Here is a 12,714-nt window from a genome sequence, read left to right as displayed (position 1 = left end):
TGGTTTTTGCCTATTCGAAAACTCACACTGATATAAAAAGCTTCTTCTCTCAGCTCCACGTCAAGCTCTTTTCTTTCTTTCTTCTCTCTCTCTCTCTTTCTTTCTTTCTCTTTCACTCGTGGTATGTATATGCTGTCTGATAGGCAAAAAACTTCCTCATCCCTTCTCTCTTCGCAGACTCGTACGAATCGAGGAACCAAATGCTTTCGATTGATAAAAACAATAAATTCGCTAACCGATCTTAAAGTTGAGAAAATGCCACGATAATGACCCCCAAAATAAGAGGAGCAAAGAACTTAGAAAAACATTATAAGAAGTACATTTTATAAACACACAGTACTACGGAAGCGTTAGTTCATCTCAAAGCGATTATACATTACTATAACTGCGCTCGAGTTTTTGCAGCTTCACGCACTCGCCTACTTTAGTTTTTTTATAATTTCTGAACGAGCACATTTTATAGTCTGTTGAAATTTATCATGTTTTATCATATTCCTTTGCTAAATTGGAGAGTCTACTCGGTGTCCGTCGCGAACAAGTTTTTGTGTTTGTACTATCTATCCTAGATACATTGAGTTATGTTGCCTTGAGGCTTTTCAAACATACAGAAACTTGTTACCGACTAACTATATTGCACAGGAATATAATCCTGTACTGTTATTAATTATTTCAAAATCACGCGCACTTGCTCAACTTTTACAACAACTCGTGCTGGCTTCAACAGCAAAGTCGCAAAGAATCGTTGTACACGAAAAAAAAAAAAACTAGTATAATTTTCCAGGTTACTTTGAAACACGTCGATCAATCCAGAGATCGAGCCGCGGATGCACGACGCCGCGTTGATTTTTTTTGCATATATCTCATATGCAATACGGTTGATGCAGTTTTTTCTCATTTGAAAAAGAGGCTACTCGTAATCTACTTCATTAGCCAGTACAGTGTGGCGCTGCAAAACGAGCCACGAGCTTCATTGCACATGTCAGAGTTCGCGGCATGAAAAGTTGAAGTTTATTTCATCGCAGTTGCTGCAATGTTCATACACATCCCATTCGTGTTCGCGCACGGCTAATAATACAAAAGTTTGTATTGAATTACAATATCCAGCTAATGCGACATGTTTGCTACCAGCAATTCTTTTTCTCCCCCCATATTGGTACGCAGTGCCAGCCGGAGCCTTTGAAATGACATTTTTTTCACCTCGTTCGGTTTTTTTGCTCTCTTTCCGCTTTATCAAGTTGAAACTAAAGCCATATCTCACAAAATGTGTTCACCTTGTGCTCGAGCTCGAAATGGTCTTACATCATGCTCGTGTGTGAAGAATCACCGAGCAATAGAAAATCGCTTCTTTCTTTTGTCGATGTATCTTGATGAATGTAAAACAAGTTAAATACTTTTCCGTATAGATATTCAATATAACTTAGGCTGGAAACTTTTGGTCACGAGTCGAGGTAGGTAATTGATTACGTGTTCACGCGAGGCGGGCGTCCTTGACAACTATCGAGCAAAGGATATTACCCCCTCTTTGTTGGCTTCATAGACGCACTTGCTTGATATATCGGCAGCTCGTATGAGTATACGGGGAAGCAGCAAATTCTAATTATGTGACACAATTATTGGGAGTTGGCAATAGTACACGCGCACACACTCGCACAATGTGAGTCACACATACACACGCGTGCATACAACAGTGGTCCACGTGTAACATTTTAAATACATTATTGATATAGGCCAGTATATTACATCCATCAGGGTATATAATTTCAAAGCTATATCTGGCCTCGTGCGCACGCAGAGAGAGAGAGAGAGAGTTACAACGCTTTGCTCCGCTGGTATATAGCATCGCAGGGATAGTGCAACGCATGCACCCTATTACCGCTATATTACATAATCCGTGCTCGCGCGACAAAGCGTTAGATTCAGTGCACGCGCCGCAGTGCTGCTACACTATAACGCGAGAGATATTGGAAATGGCTATAATATGCTCAACGGCTAGAGTGTCGAGTATACTCGACGCAGCTCGCTCGAAGCGCTAGCTTATGCAACGCCAAACGCAATGGCTTACGTGTATTATTAACAAAAAAAATGCGAAGAGTAGAATTTTTCAAATAAGCAAAAAGCCGCGCGCAAAGAAGAGAATTCATAGAGTAGGCGAGAACGAGGGAGAGGGGAAAAACAGCAGCGGCGAATTAAATGTTGTTTTCATTAGGAACGCACCACGAGCGTCACGTCCGCACGCATGTATGCCGAGAGAGAGAGAGAGAGAGAGAGAGAGAGAATGGATTAGGACGGTAGATACGCGAGCTTGCATAACTCGTGTAACCCAATTCGACGCCTCTCTGTCAGGCTCCCGTAGCGCGTTCCGTTTCGTTTCACCGGGAAAATGAGATGGGCTCTTTACCGATATTAAAACATTTTTTTCTCCGACTCATCCGGCTTTCGTGATCGTAAATTCGCGCACTCGCTACGCCCGACCGAATTACTCAACGGACCAGTGCTATACGCCAAGCAAATACGTTGATACAGAGCAGAGAGACAGTTTTCTCATTCGTTTCGGCGTTCGAATGACGAAAAGAAAAGGAAATTAAAGCTGATGCTGGATTTGAACAGCGGCTGCTGTATGTATGTATACCGTACGCCGTACGTCGCGTTGAATTTTCCTCTCGTCACGGTCAACGTCACTTTCAAGAACCCGAAAACTCGTCCTGACGTAAGATTCGATATACTGCATATTATATACACGTAGCGACGTTCAACAAAAGTGTCAAGCTAGCGCGCGTTGCACGTGGATTTCTGAAGTGTTTGAAAATGCGCAAAAACAAAACCGGCGACGAGCATCTGTTTCCTCTGAAGTTATACGTATAGAAAAAAAAGTCAATTGTTTTCGTTGGAAATTTCTCACGGTCAGCGAGCGAAAACGGTTTTTGTGTACCTGAATTCGTCAGCAAACAGGGCACGAGAAAAAAATATATATAAAATTCACCGATGAAACAAAGAGAGCTCGAGTGCACGAGCACCAATTTGTTCAATAAAAGTTTTTTCTCTCGTCCAAACTTTATTATGTACATTTAATCTATATATATATCTGACGACAAAAAAAGTGGAGTGTGTACTCGTGTCACTCGAGGTTTTTTTTTCTCTCTTTCAAGTGGATGCGGTGCTGAGAAAGCTTGATAAAGTTGATGTTCGCGTGCATATAATTTCTCACTGACAAAACAGAATTCAGCCCAAAAACTAGCTCGACTCGTCGAGTGCACCCAAGAAAACGAATTACCGAAAAAAGTTTTGCAGTTTACCTATCTCTCTCTTTCTTTTTTTATAGCTTCTCGCTTGGCACTTATAGTCAAGTTAAAAATAAGAAACAAACTAACTTTCTCGATCGTATTTAGAGGATATATAATATACCTCGAAAATCATAAATTTCACCTTGGACGATGCTAAGCTAATAATATAAATTCGATCATCCAGGCCATCGAATATTTAAACGCAAAAAAGCTACGCAGAAAACGAGCAAACTCGAAAGGTCGAAATTTTCTGCTTATATTTCGAAAGACGCAGCGCGCTCCACACACACGCACGGGCGCGTATATATACGACGAATTTTCCTTATCATATTTGCCGCGTATAGGATAAGAAATGATCATGGCCGTGAGAAGCTTATCTACACCGCGCGACAATACCATTTGCAACGCAAGTACTTTTCTCGCTGCAGCAGATCCGCTCGTACTCGGGGCTCGAGAGAGATAAACGCGCTTCCCCTGCGCGTCTGTATGTGCGAGAAAAAGAAAAGAAGGAAAGTCAAACCGAAGAAGGAGCAACGACGAAGAAATCGGTCCCATAGCTCGAGCTTGTGTTTGCGCACACAAACTCGCATAGACACACACACGCGGCACGTATAGATGGAAAAGTTTATCGAATAGTCGTCGATGGAAGATGTATATGAAAAAAAAGAAGGGAACACACGAGTGTAGCGAGTAGAAAATACGAAATGTTTACCTATCTTATTTTATACTTCGCGCGGACTGTAACAGCATCCAGCATAGGGCATGTTTGCGTATGTTTGTGTGTGTGTGTGTGCGTGTGCACGTGGATGTGAGTAAACATGTCGGTATACGGGTATATATAATACGAGAATTGCGCGCGGCTTTCTTCGGAGTTGATACAGCGTGAAAATACACCGAAATGTATACACTGCACACGTCAACGACGAGGAGGAGCTATTGTCGAATTGAATTCAAAGGTGGCATGCGCGGGATATTTTCGGAATGTACGACGAAAAATAAAGGGACTCCACTCGTTGCCCCACCATGTGGCTTTTCCATTGTAAAATTCAATTTTAAAAGATGAAATTACTTTTTTCCTCTGCCCGCGTACGAACGCTCGAGCAGCTTTTCACATAAACTCGATAATTCCCCGTTCATATACACGCAATTTACTGCAACGCTATTTTTCTGACACGCGTACGCGCGCGCGAGACCGGGAGCCGCTACAGTGAAGCAACAAACGCAAAAAAAACCTTGCATCCATCACCGGAGCCATTAATCATCCGTACACACTTTTGCCAAACAACATCGGTTATCATTTTTTCCGAAAAAAAAAGTAGAAAGAAAAAAAATCGCTTCTGCGAGCGATCGAGCGTAAAGGATATCGACGCGTTACTAACAATCCTATCGTCTCTATTCCTAACTGCTTCACTCTCTCTCTCTCTCTCACTCTACTTTAATTCTCGAACTAATCTCACCCGTCACGTGGCTAACGACGCGTCGAAACTTGGCGACAGCGCTCCGGAAGGCACGTTGTGAATTTCAACGCGCGCGACAGCTTTCGCGCCGTACGTATATATAATACATATATGTACACCTATAAAGCCTCGGAGGACGTGGTTATCCTATATACCTATACATATGTATGAATCTGAAAGATGTAAAACAACCGACTTTTTTCCGGAGCTCTGATTTGCGAGAGAGGCAGAAAGTTTTTTATGTTCGTCCGAGCGGAAAACGTCAAGAGTGCGAGTTTTGAAAATATAACGCCCGATACGCATAACATATAAAACGTTTCGTTGATACTTTGACGCTTGTTGTTATTTTTTTTAGTTTTTTTTTTTTCATGTACTGAAGTTTAGATTTTTCTCTGTACTATGTTTTGTGATGTAAAGATCGATGAATTTTAAATTCCGATTTATATGGGTATAAACTTTGTTGATCGTATACGGTTGACTGGACATTGACTAGAACTACTTTAAAATATAATATTATTTTACCTTTATTTATTTATCTTCATCTATTCGATTGTAAAGTAAACCTTCCTGCTCAGACGGGCAAAAACAAAAGCAACCTAAGAAGAAAGTCGGAGTGGCAAATTAAGACAAGCATGGATAGCAGCTATATACACCCTATACATTCAGCCGTCGAAAGCGGAGACACTGACAAAGTGCATTGATTCTATACTTACACATATAGCTGAACCACGCGATCTCCGGCAACTTGTCGTTCTCTCTCTTTCTCTCTATCTGGCTTTTCGATTCCTCCGCGTCTCCACGCGCAGCTGCACACAATACCCACACATACCCACACACCCACACACACGTGGCACTCGGGGCTTACTTTTCGCACGTAGCAGCAGCAGCAGCAGCAGCAGCAGCAGCGACAGCAGCACTCGAATCAATCTTACAAACGGCAACTCCGTATATAAGACCGGATTGAATCCATTAGCCCACGGGTAGTAGGCGCTAACGAAGTCTTTGGGATTTAGAAGCTTCGGAAAATTGAGCGATATTTTATTCCCGTTGCATACGTAGGCGGCCGCGACAAAGAAGCATCTCGCGACGGGTTTTCTAGGCAATCACATCACGCATGCGTGCTGTCGTGTGAGAATTCGAATCGTGCACTGCTGCTGCGACTGCTTTGACGTCCATTATACCAATGACGAAATAATACACATACGTATACCAACATTAAACACGCGGGAATTTACGAGTCGACGTTTGTATCGAATCTACTGCTATATGATGACTGTGACATAAAACATCCCTCTTTTTTTCCTTCGACGAGCTTGAACTGTGCACTTGCGTCTGTAGGACATCAAATTTTGCCTCGGCACTCACATTTATACGAGACATCACCGAGTGCGGCACTTTCAACTGTTCAGTGGCAGCGACGGCTGCTTTTCAAAGAGCGAAACACACGTATCATTTATAAAAAGCAAAATGAAATTGATCCATCCAAGTCGAAGACCATTGCGTTTAATTTCGAAAAATTACCCCGATCGACCGACTTGATATATATTACACAAATTTGACGAGATAAATATTGACTTATCGATTTGCCACTATTGAGCGAGAAGCTAAACGAGTTGCAGTGTCGAATGTAACCGTAAAAAAAAAGAAAGTTTATCGCGGCTGTCAGAAAGAAGGACTTTCGATCGCGAACGATTCTATTTCACGCGACGACTAGCGATGAAACTTGGAAATTGCTTCATCGCGACGATTCGAGCGAACAGTCAGAGATCAAGGAAAACAATAGTGGATAATATTGGGCGAAAACTGCAGCAATGAACAAGCTAAATCAAAAAAAGAAAAAAAATTTAATGAGATATATACAGCAGTTAGGTCATTCGATCGAAAATTAAAGCGGTCGACTGCGCAATCAATTTCGCTACTACGGATGAGCGGAGCTCTTTTTCTCTCGTCAATCTATATACATCATAATTATCATTTAAATTCATTGAATCGACTCCCCGCGCGTCGTCTCCTCCCCGCCTTTGTTCGTGTTTGGTGCAGTGAGGAGGTGCTAGGTATTTATTTCTTGAATGACCTTTTATCTTCTCTTTGCATCATCGTTATCAAAGTATATAAAATGGAATTTTGCACGCCATCGCACATACCGATCGGCAAAACACTTGAATTTTTAAGTTGCAGAGCCTCCCTCTCCCTTGCTCTGCTGTTTTTTTTTTTTCTTTCCTGACTCGTGCCTTTCGCATCGACATTATTTTGCGCTTAGCAAGCAGTAAAATCGCACTCAGAGTCTCGTAAAAATGTGTTGATACGTTTATATCCATAATAATTACCGCGCGAAAAAATTCGAGAATTTCTCGAATAAATATTTTTTTTCCACATCGCCAACGCATAGCGGGTTATTATCTCTGCTTCGCAATCTTGCGAGGGTATGTAGTTTCAAAGGTTTCCGAAATTCAATCTCTAGCAGGCCCCGGCTGTGCGCGATATTTTCCAACCTCAAACGTATATGAGGCAAACTTTATATTTTTCTTCGGCGTGGGCAACGGCTCTTGAGTAAACTCGAGCTTATTTGTCGAAGCTTCATCATCCCGGGAAACACTAGGAATTACCTTGGGTCAAGTATGATAGGAAAGTTTTAATTAGACACAATTATGATGTAAGTTGAGATAGCAAAAAAAAATGTTATTATTATCAGAAAGTAAGTACATTGGTGTGTAACCTACTTTTTCCATTTAATGCGAACAATAACGAGTATTATCTCGGTATATAGTCAAAAATAAGGATTCCTTTTATACTGCTTCGTTATGCATGTAGCCAACATGATATAAAATGTTAAAGGTTTACTATCAACCGAAGGCAAAAAGTATATCGGTAAAACGCAACATTTCCTGAATTTAAACTTATTAAATATTAGTCTATGAATAATTCGTCATGGAAAAATGGTAGTCAAGTTCGTTCAATTTCATTACCGCAATAACAAAACTATTTTCGATGATATACCAATCTAATTAAAAGAAATATGAACTTTCAATCCCTTCAAAATATCTAAAAAACTTGCGTCATGGTACAACTGATGCTGCGTATACTTCTGATACTAAGCTGAAAATCGAAACGTCAAAATCTAACGCATATAGCGTGGGCAAGGTCGATCGGATACAACTATTCAAATGCACCAGTAACTTGATCGAATGAACGCGACAAGTGTACACGCGTTTAATACGGTTCACTTGCTGAAAAGGCTTGACTGACTTTGTGCAGAAATATCGTGTATTCGAATTGATGTAACTTGAATTAATTCTCAAAAGCTAGCGTATAATCTCTAATTATTTGTGGCTAAAACATTTTTTTAGATTAACGACGTCGATAGAAGATTTATATTTCAAATGAAGAAAATAACGTTTTTGTGCTATTCTTCGTTTCATTTTATCTTTATTGACGCTTAGATGACGCGTTCATAATCATAAATAGAATATAAATATGTGGAAAAATTGATGAGATATATGAGGTAATTTGTCTCTGTGATAAAAAAACGAGCTACTGGCTAAGACTTGAGTAAAAGATTGAGAATGAAATTCATATTATTAGCTTGCGTCCGAAGCATAAAAATATCGAAAGCAGTAACGGATCATTTTTTTTCATTCATTTGAACATTTCTCATCGTTCGTATGTTTTACGCACGCCATTCGATTTTACGATCACCTGCGCGTTCTCTTATATAAAATTTTAGTGCCAAAAATACAGTATCTCTTTATTATTATCGCAATCAACTGAAAAAAAAATGTCCCGTTGGTACGTTAATATCTATACGTTCGCCATAGTAAGCACTTACAAAGGTTTATATATATACAACCGTGTGAATGTAAAAAAAGCCCTCGGCAAGTTTTTGCTGGCATTCAACAGGTCCCCTCTTCAGCCAATGAATTTGGATAAAAGTTTTTAAAACGCGCTTTACGCTCGCTGCTTCTCCTGCCGCAGCTACTTATTATCTTGTTAGACACGAGCAGCTATATATTTCACCGATTAATTTCGTGGTTAACGATACTAAGTTCAACTCGTTGTGAGGGTGAGACTTTATTTTTTTAAGCGCTCTGAATATGTGCACGAAACAAAAATGGAATATGTGAGTGCCCGAGCTTTTTTACATTTTTCATAATTTATGCGTGTACAGATAATTTTCTGGCTCGTCCGAGTATCCACCGCAGAGAAATAAACGTGGGATGAAAAAAACCTACTTCTTTCCAACTCTATTCCTCGACTATCGTCAATGTTTATTCAGTGTAACTGCTTTGCTCAACTAAAGTAGAGCTCACGCACTTAAAACGAATGTAAATTATTATTTATTCATAATGATCAAAGGGGCCGATGTTTCCGGTATTAGTTGCTAAATTACTGTTTGTTGAGGATAAAAAAAATAAAATAAAAAAACATCGCAAGCGATCCTCGTTCTGTATACGTGCTAGACTGTATATTCAAACTTGGTACCGGCTATAGCTTTCTCTCTTTCTCTCTTCGTATAATTAATATTTTCTTGCTTTTACCACCCCAAGCGCAATCCATTAATTCTTGAGAAGAATAAAATATGTCTCAAAGCTATCTCGAGGCCATGAGTTCATTATTTCTATCGCAATTTGTACGTCAAATGTCGGATTGCATCGCGTTCAAACTCTGCATAAAAGTTTGTTACCCTTTCTCCCTCCCATCGTGTATAATATATACCTATCCTGTTACTTAGAAATGCAAATGTGTAAATATTTAAAAAAAGTCGAGCAAACGAGCTTGAATAAGTCGTTGCTACCCAAGTTAAGTTAACTCGATGATTAACGAACGAGACGAAAAGCGAAAGTACAACAAAAGTGAGATACGACTTTGTTCTCCCGCTCTCTAAGCTACGCACGGCGTCGAGTTAAAAACTATACACAATAAATGTTTCGCAAGTAAAGAAGAAAAAATGTACATTAAAAAAAGAAAGAGAACGGGCGGAAGAAAAGAAAATTATGACAGTCGCGCGTTTAATCTGAATAACCTGACTTTATTGCTGCTCTTAAAACGAAAAAAAAGTTTAAAAATTAAAAGGCTAGGGGGTAAGAAAAGAAATATGAATGTTGTGAGTAGCGTCCCGTGTACATATATACGAATATACATATATATAAAATGACTGTATAATAAAAAATAGTATGGAGCTCGGTTCAGTTGTGATTAATGTAAATAAAGTCAACGAGCTGAGATCTCGTTGACTGCGGTTAATAAAAATAAAAAAACGCGCTCCGGCTTTATACATGGCCAGATAACAGCGCGTAGCATGAAAGAAAGAGTGACTTTAGAATGTTATTTTTCGCGTTTATAATTTATTAAAAATAAAAAAACAGTAAAAAAATCGACGTAATAATTCAAAACGCATTTCGAGGAAACAATGAGAGAGTAAAAAAATTTACGCAAGAATCTCGAATGAAAAAGTGAAAACAGACAAGCCACGCGCGCGCGCCGTTGTAAATAGAAAAATACAGGCGTAACGAAGTTGGAGATGAACTCGAGCGGTTGTGCTTTTTTTAAGTAATTTGCGACAAAGAAACTTACCTTTACCTCTTTTTTTTATCACTTGAAACTCCCCGGAGATATTATTATGTAAGTACACATCCAAGTGTGAAAAGTTGCGTGCAAAGTTTTCGCGACGTTGATTGTAATAAATTGTGGCGTAGAATCCAAGAGTGAGTGAGAGAAAGAAAGAGACAAGAGGCGCGTATAAAACCAACGTGTGTAGACGAAAACAAGAAGCAACACATGTATTTTGCTTATATTTTTTTTCCTTCTTCTCATAGACAGCCGAAACGCATAGACAATTCATCACTTTTCCACAAAATCAGGGTAAATTTCACACACAGATTTAGAATATGTGTAATTTATAGACATATTGTTGTAAAACAAATGAATCATTAAAATAAAAATAAAAATGATGCTCTCAAATTGATATTTTTAACTTTGGTACCTAAACGATAATTTATGAAAGTTACATGGAGCATACGAGAAATAAAAATTGCAATATGAACATAATATTAATAATATTAAAGTTGATTAATGGTGTTATTGATACTGAATTAAAAATTTAAATATACATCTGTTGTTACGTCAGATTGTTGTTCATTCTATGGAAATGTAAGCTTGTATAGTTTATTCATCGAACGTTTCCTATTTCTGTTTTATTTATGAGACACAACAATGAAATATATAATAAAGAATTTATGTATAAAGTGTACATGCTTATAAGGTCTAATTCAACTAGAGTCCCTGAACCCGGGGCATGTAACCTAATAAATGGACGGGTTTATAGTAACGTTTAGTTATTTCGATGATTAATTCAATTATTTTGAAATATTTAATGATTATACACTTGTTTTATTTAATGTGAACCAACCATACATACCTTACTGTTATTTAAAAATATAGTTACAATCATTTGATACTTTAAAGTAATTGCAATGATCTTTTCAGTGACCAATCGTCCATTTACTGTAAAACCGTCTATCTATTGGAATATGGTTACCCGTAATGATCATTATATGGTATTATGAAGTAAAATAAAATTTTTAATGTTTTTGATAGAGTTTAATCAGATGGATCATCTGTATTATAGCTAAGACGTTTGTTTTACATTTATTTTTACAGTGCGTTAAATTAGAATGCTTAACAATGTAATTCATTTTGGCAAATTTCGAAGTACTGTATTATCGTCGAAAAAAAAATGTTTCATGATAAAAGGTCTAATTGCATAAATTTGTCGAGTATTATTTACATAATCGCTAGCGCTTCTATAAAATGTTAATTATACATCTTTTTCAAGTTTTTAACATTTTTTTCACTATTTACTGCAATGGAACTCATCGCTCACTTTTTGAATGGCATTGCAAATACGTTCACGTGTCTATTTGTAAAAAAATAAAAATTTAATTTTCAAAGACAAAATTGCATGACCTTCGGATAATTACGTAAAACGCCGCATCCGATCCATACGACATTATATACGTAGACGTAAAAAAACCTTGCGTGTAATATCGCGTGTGTGTGCGTTGTTTCTTTTTTGCGCATGAACAAGAGTGCATAAATTTATAGCGCACATTGTAATTAAATGAAAGTAAAAGGGCACGATCCGGTTTTACAAATTTTCGACTTCCTTGTTTAGAATGTTATCGCGATATAACGCCTATCGCTCGACAATAATATGTAAAAAAATCACTGAGCCAAGATTTTATAGCTGACTTTTTTCGATTTTTAATTAAGACTACGACGATGAAAATTATTTTTAAAAATGTGATATTTTTACGTCCTTGAATGTCAGGCCACTTGATTGACTTGTACTCCTTATTATAATGTACGCATAACGCACATGTTGGAAAACTAAACTGTTCATTTTAGTACAAGCTCCTCCAACGTTTGAAAATTGTTAACCTACAATTATCGCATCGTCAACATTATTATGGTTGAAAAAAGAAAATATCCACAAAATCGTTACCCTATGCAAGTAGAACAAGTCAGTCGATAATCCGACGTGTCATTCATTTTTTTCTCTTTCAACTTGTGTCGTAGCGTTCCAGCACAATCGATACTTCATAAAATCAGATACACCCAAGACCGAAGCAATAAACAGCGCGAGGTTAGGCTTTTCTCATTCAATTCGGTCACATCGAACTCGGAATAATTCACTTTTTCTCGCTCTTTTCCACTCGGAAGCGCTCATATAAGCGTATATATAGTAGGTTACGCGTGTGAGATGCGGCGGAGCTATACGCATGCCAAGTACGTAAACGGCGTTTACGTGCTCTTCGAGCGGACTCTATTACATTATGTATGATCGATAAATCGAGTTACATGCATGAGCATAAGAGCAGGCATGTATCTATTTGATGATTGGTGGGTTCGTAAAGAGAAGAGGATGAAACCATTTTTCTTTGATACAATCGATCACACGCACGAAATTCACTTCGGCA

Source organism: Trichogramma pretiosum, unplaced genomic scaffold (genome assembly GCF_000599845.2).
Source record: "Trichogramma pretiosum strain Unisexual culture from Peru unplaced genomic scaffold, Tpre_2.0 scaffold64, whole genome shotgun sequence".
Classification (NCBI taxonomy): Eukaryota; Metazoa; Arthropoda; class Insecta; order Hymenoptera; family Trichogrammatidae; genus Trichogramma; species Trichogramma pretiosum.
This window is presented reverse-complemented; position numbering follows the sequence as displayed.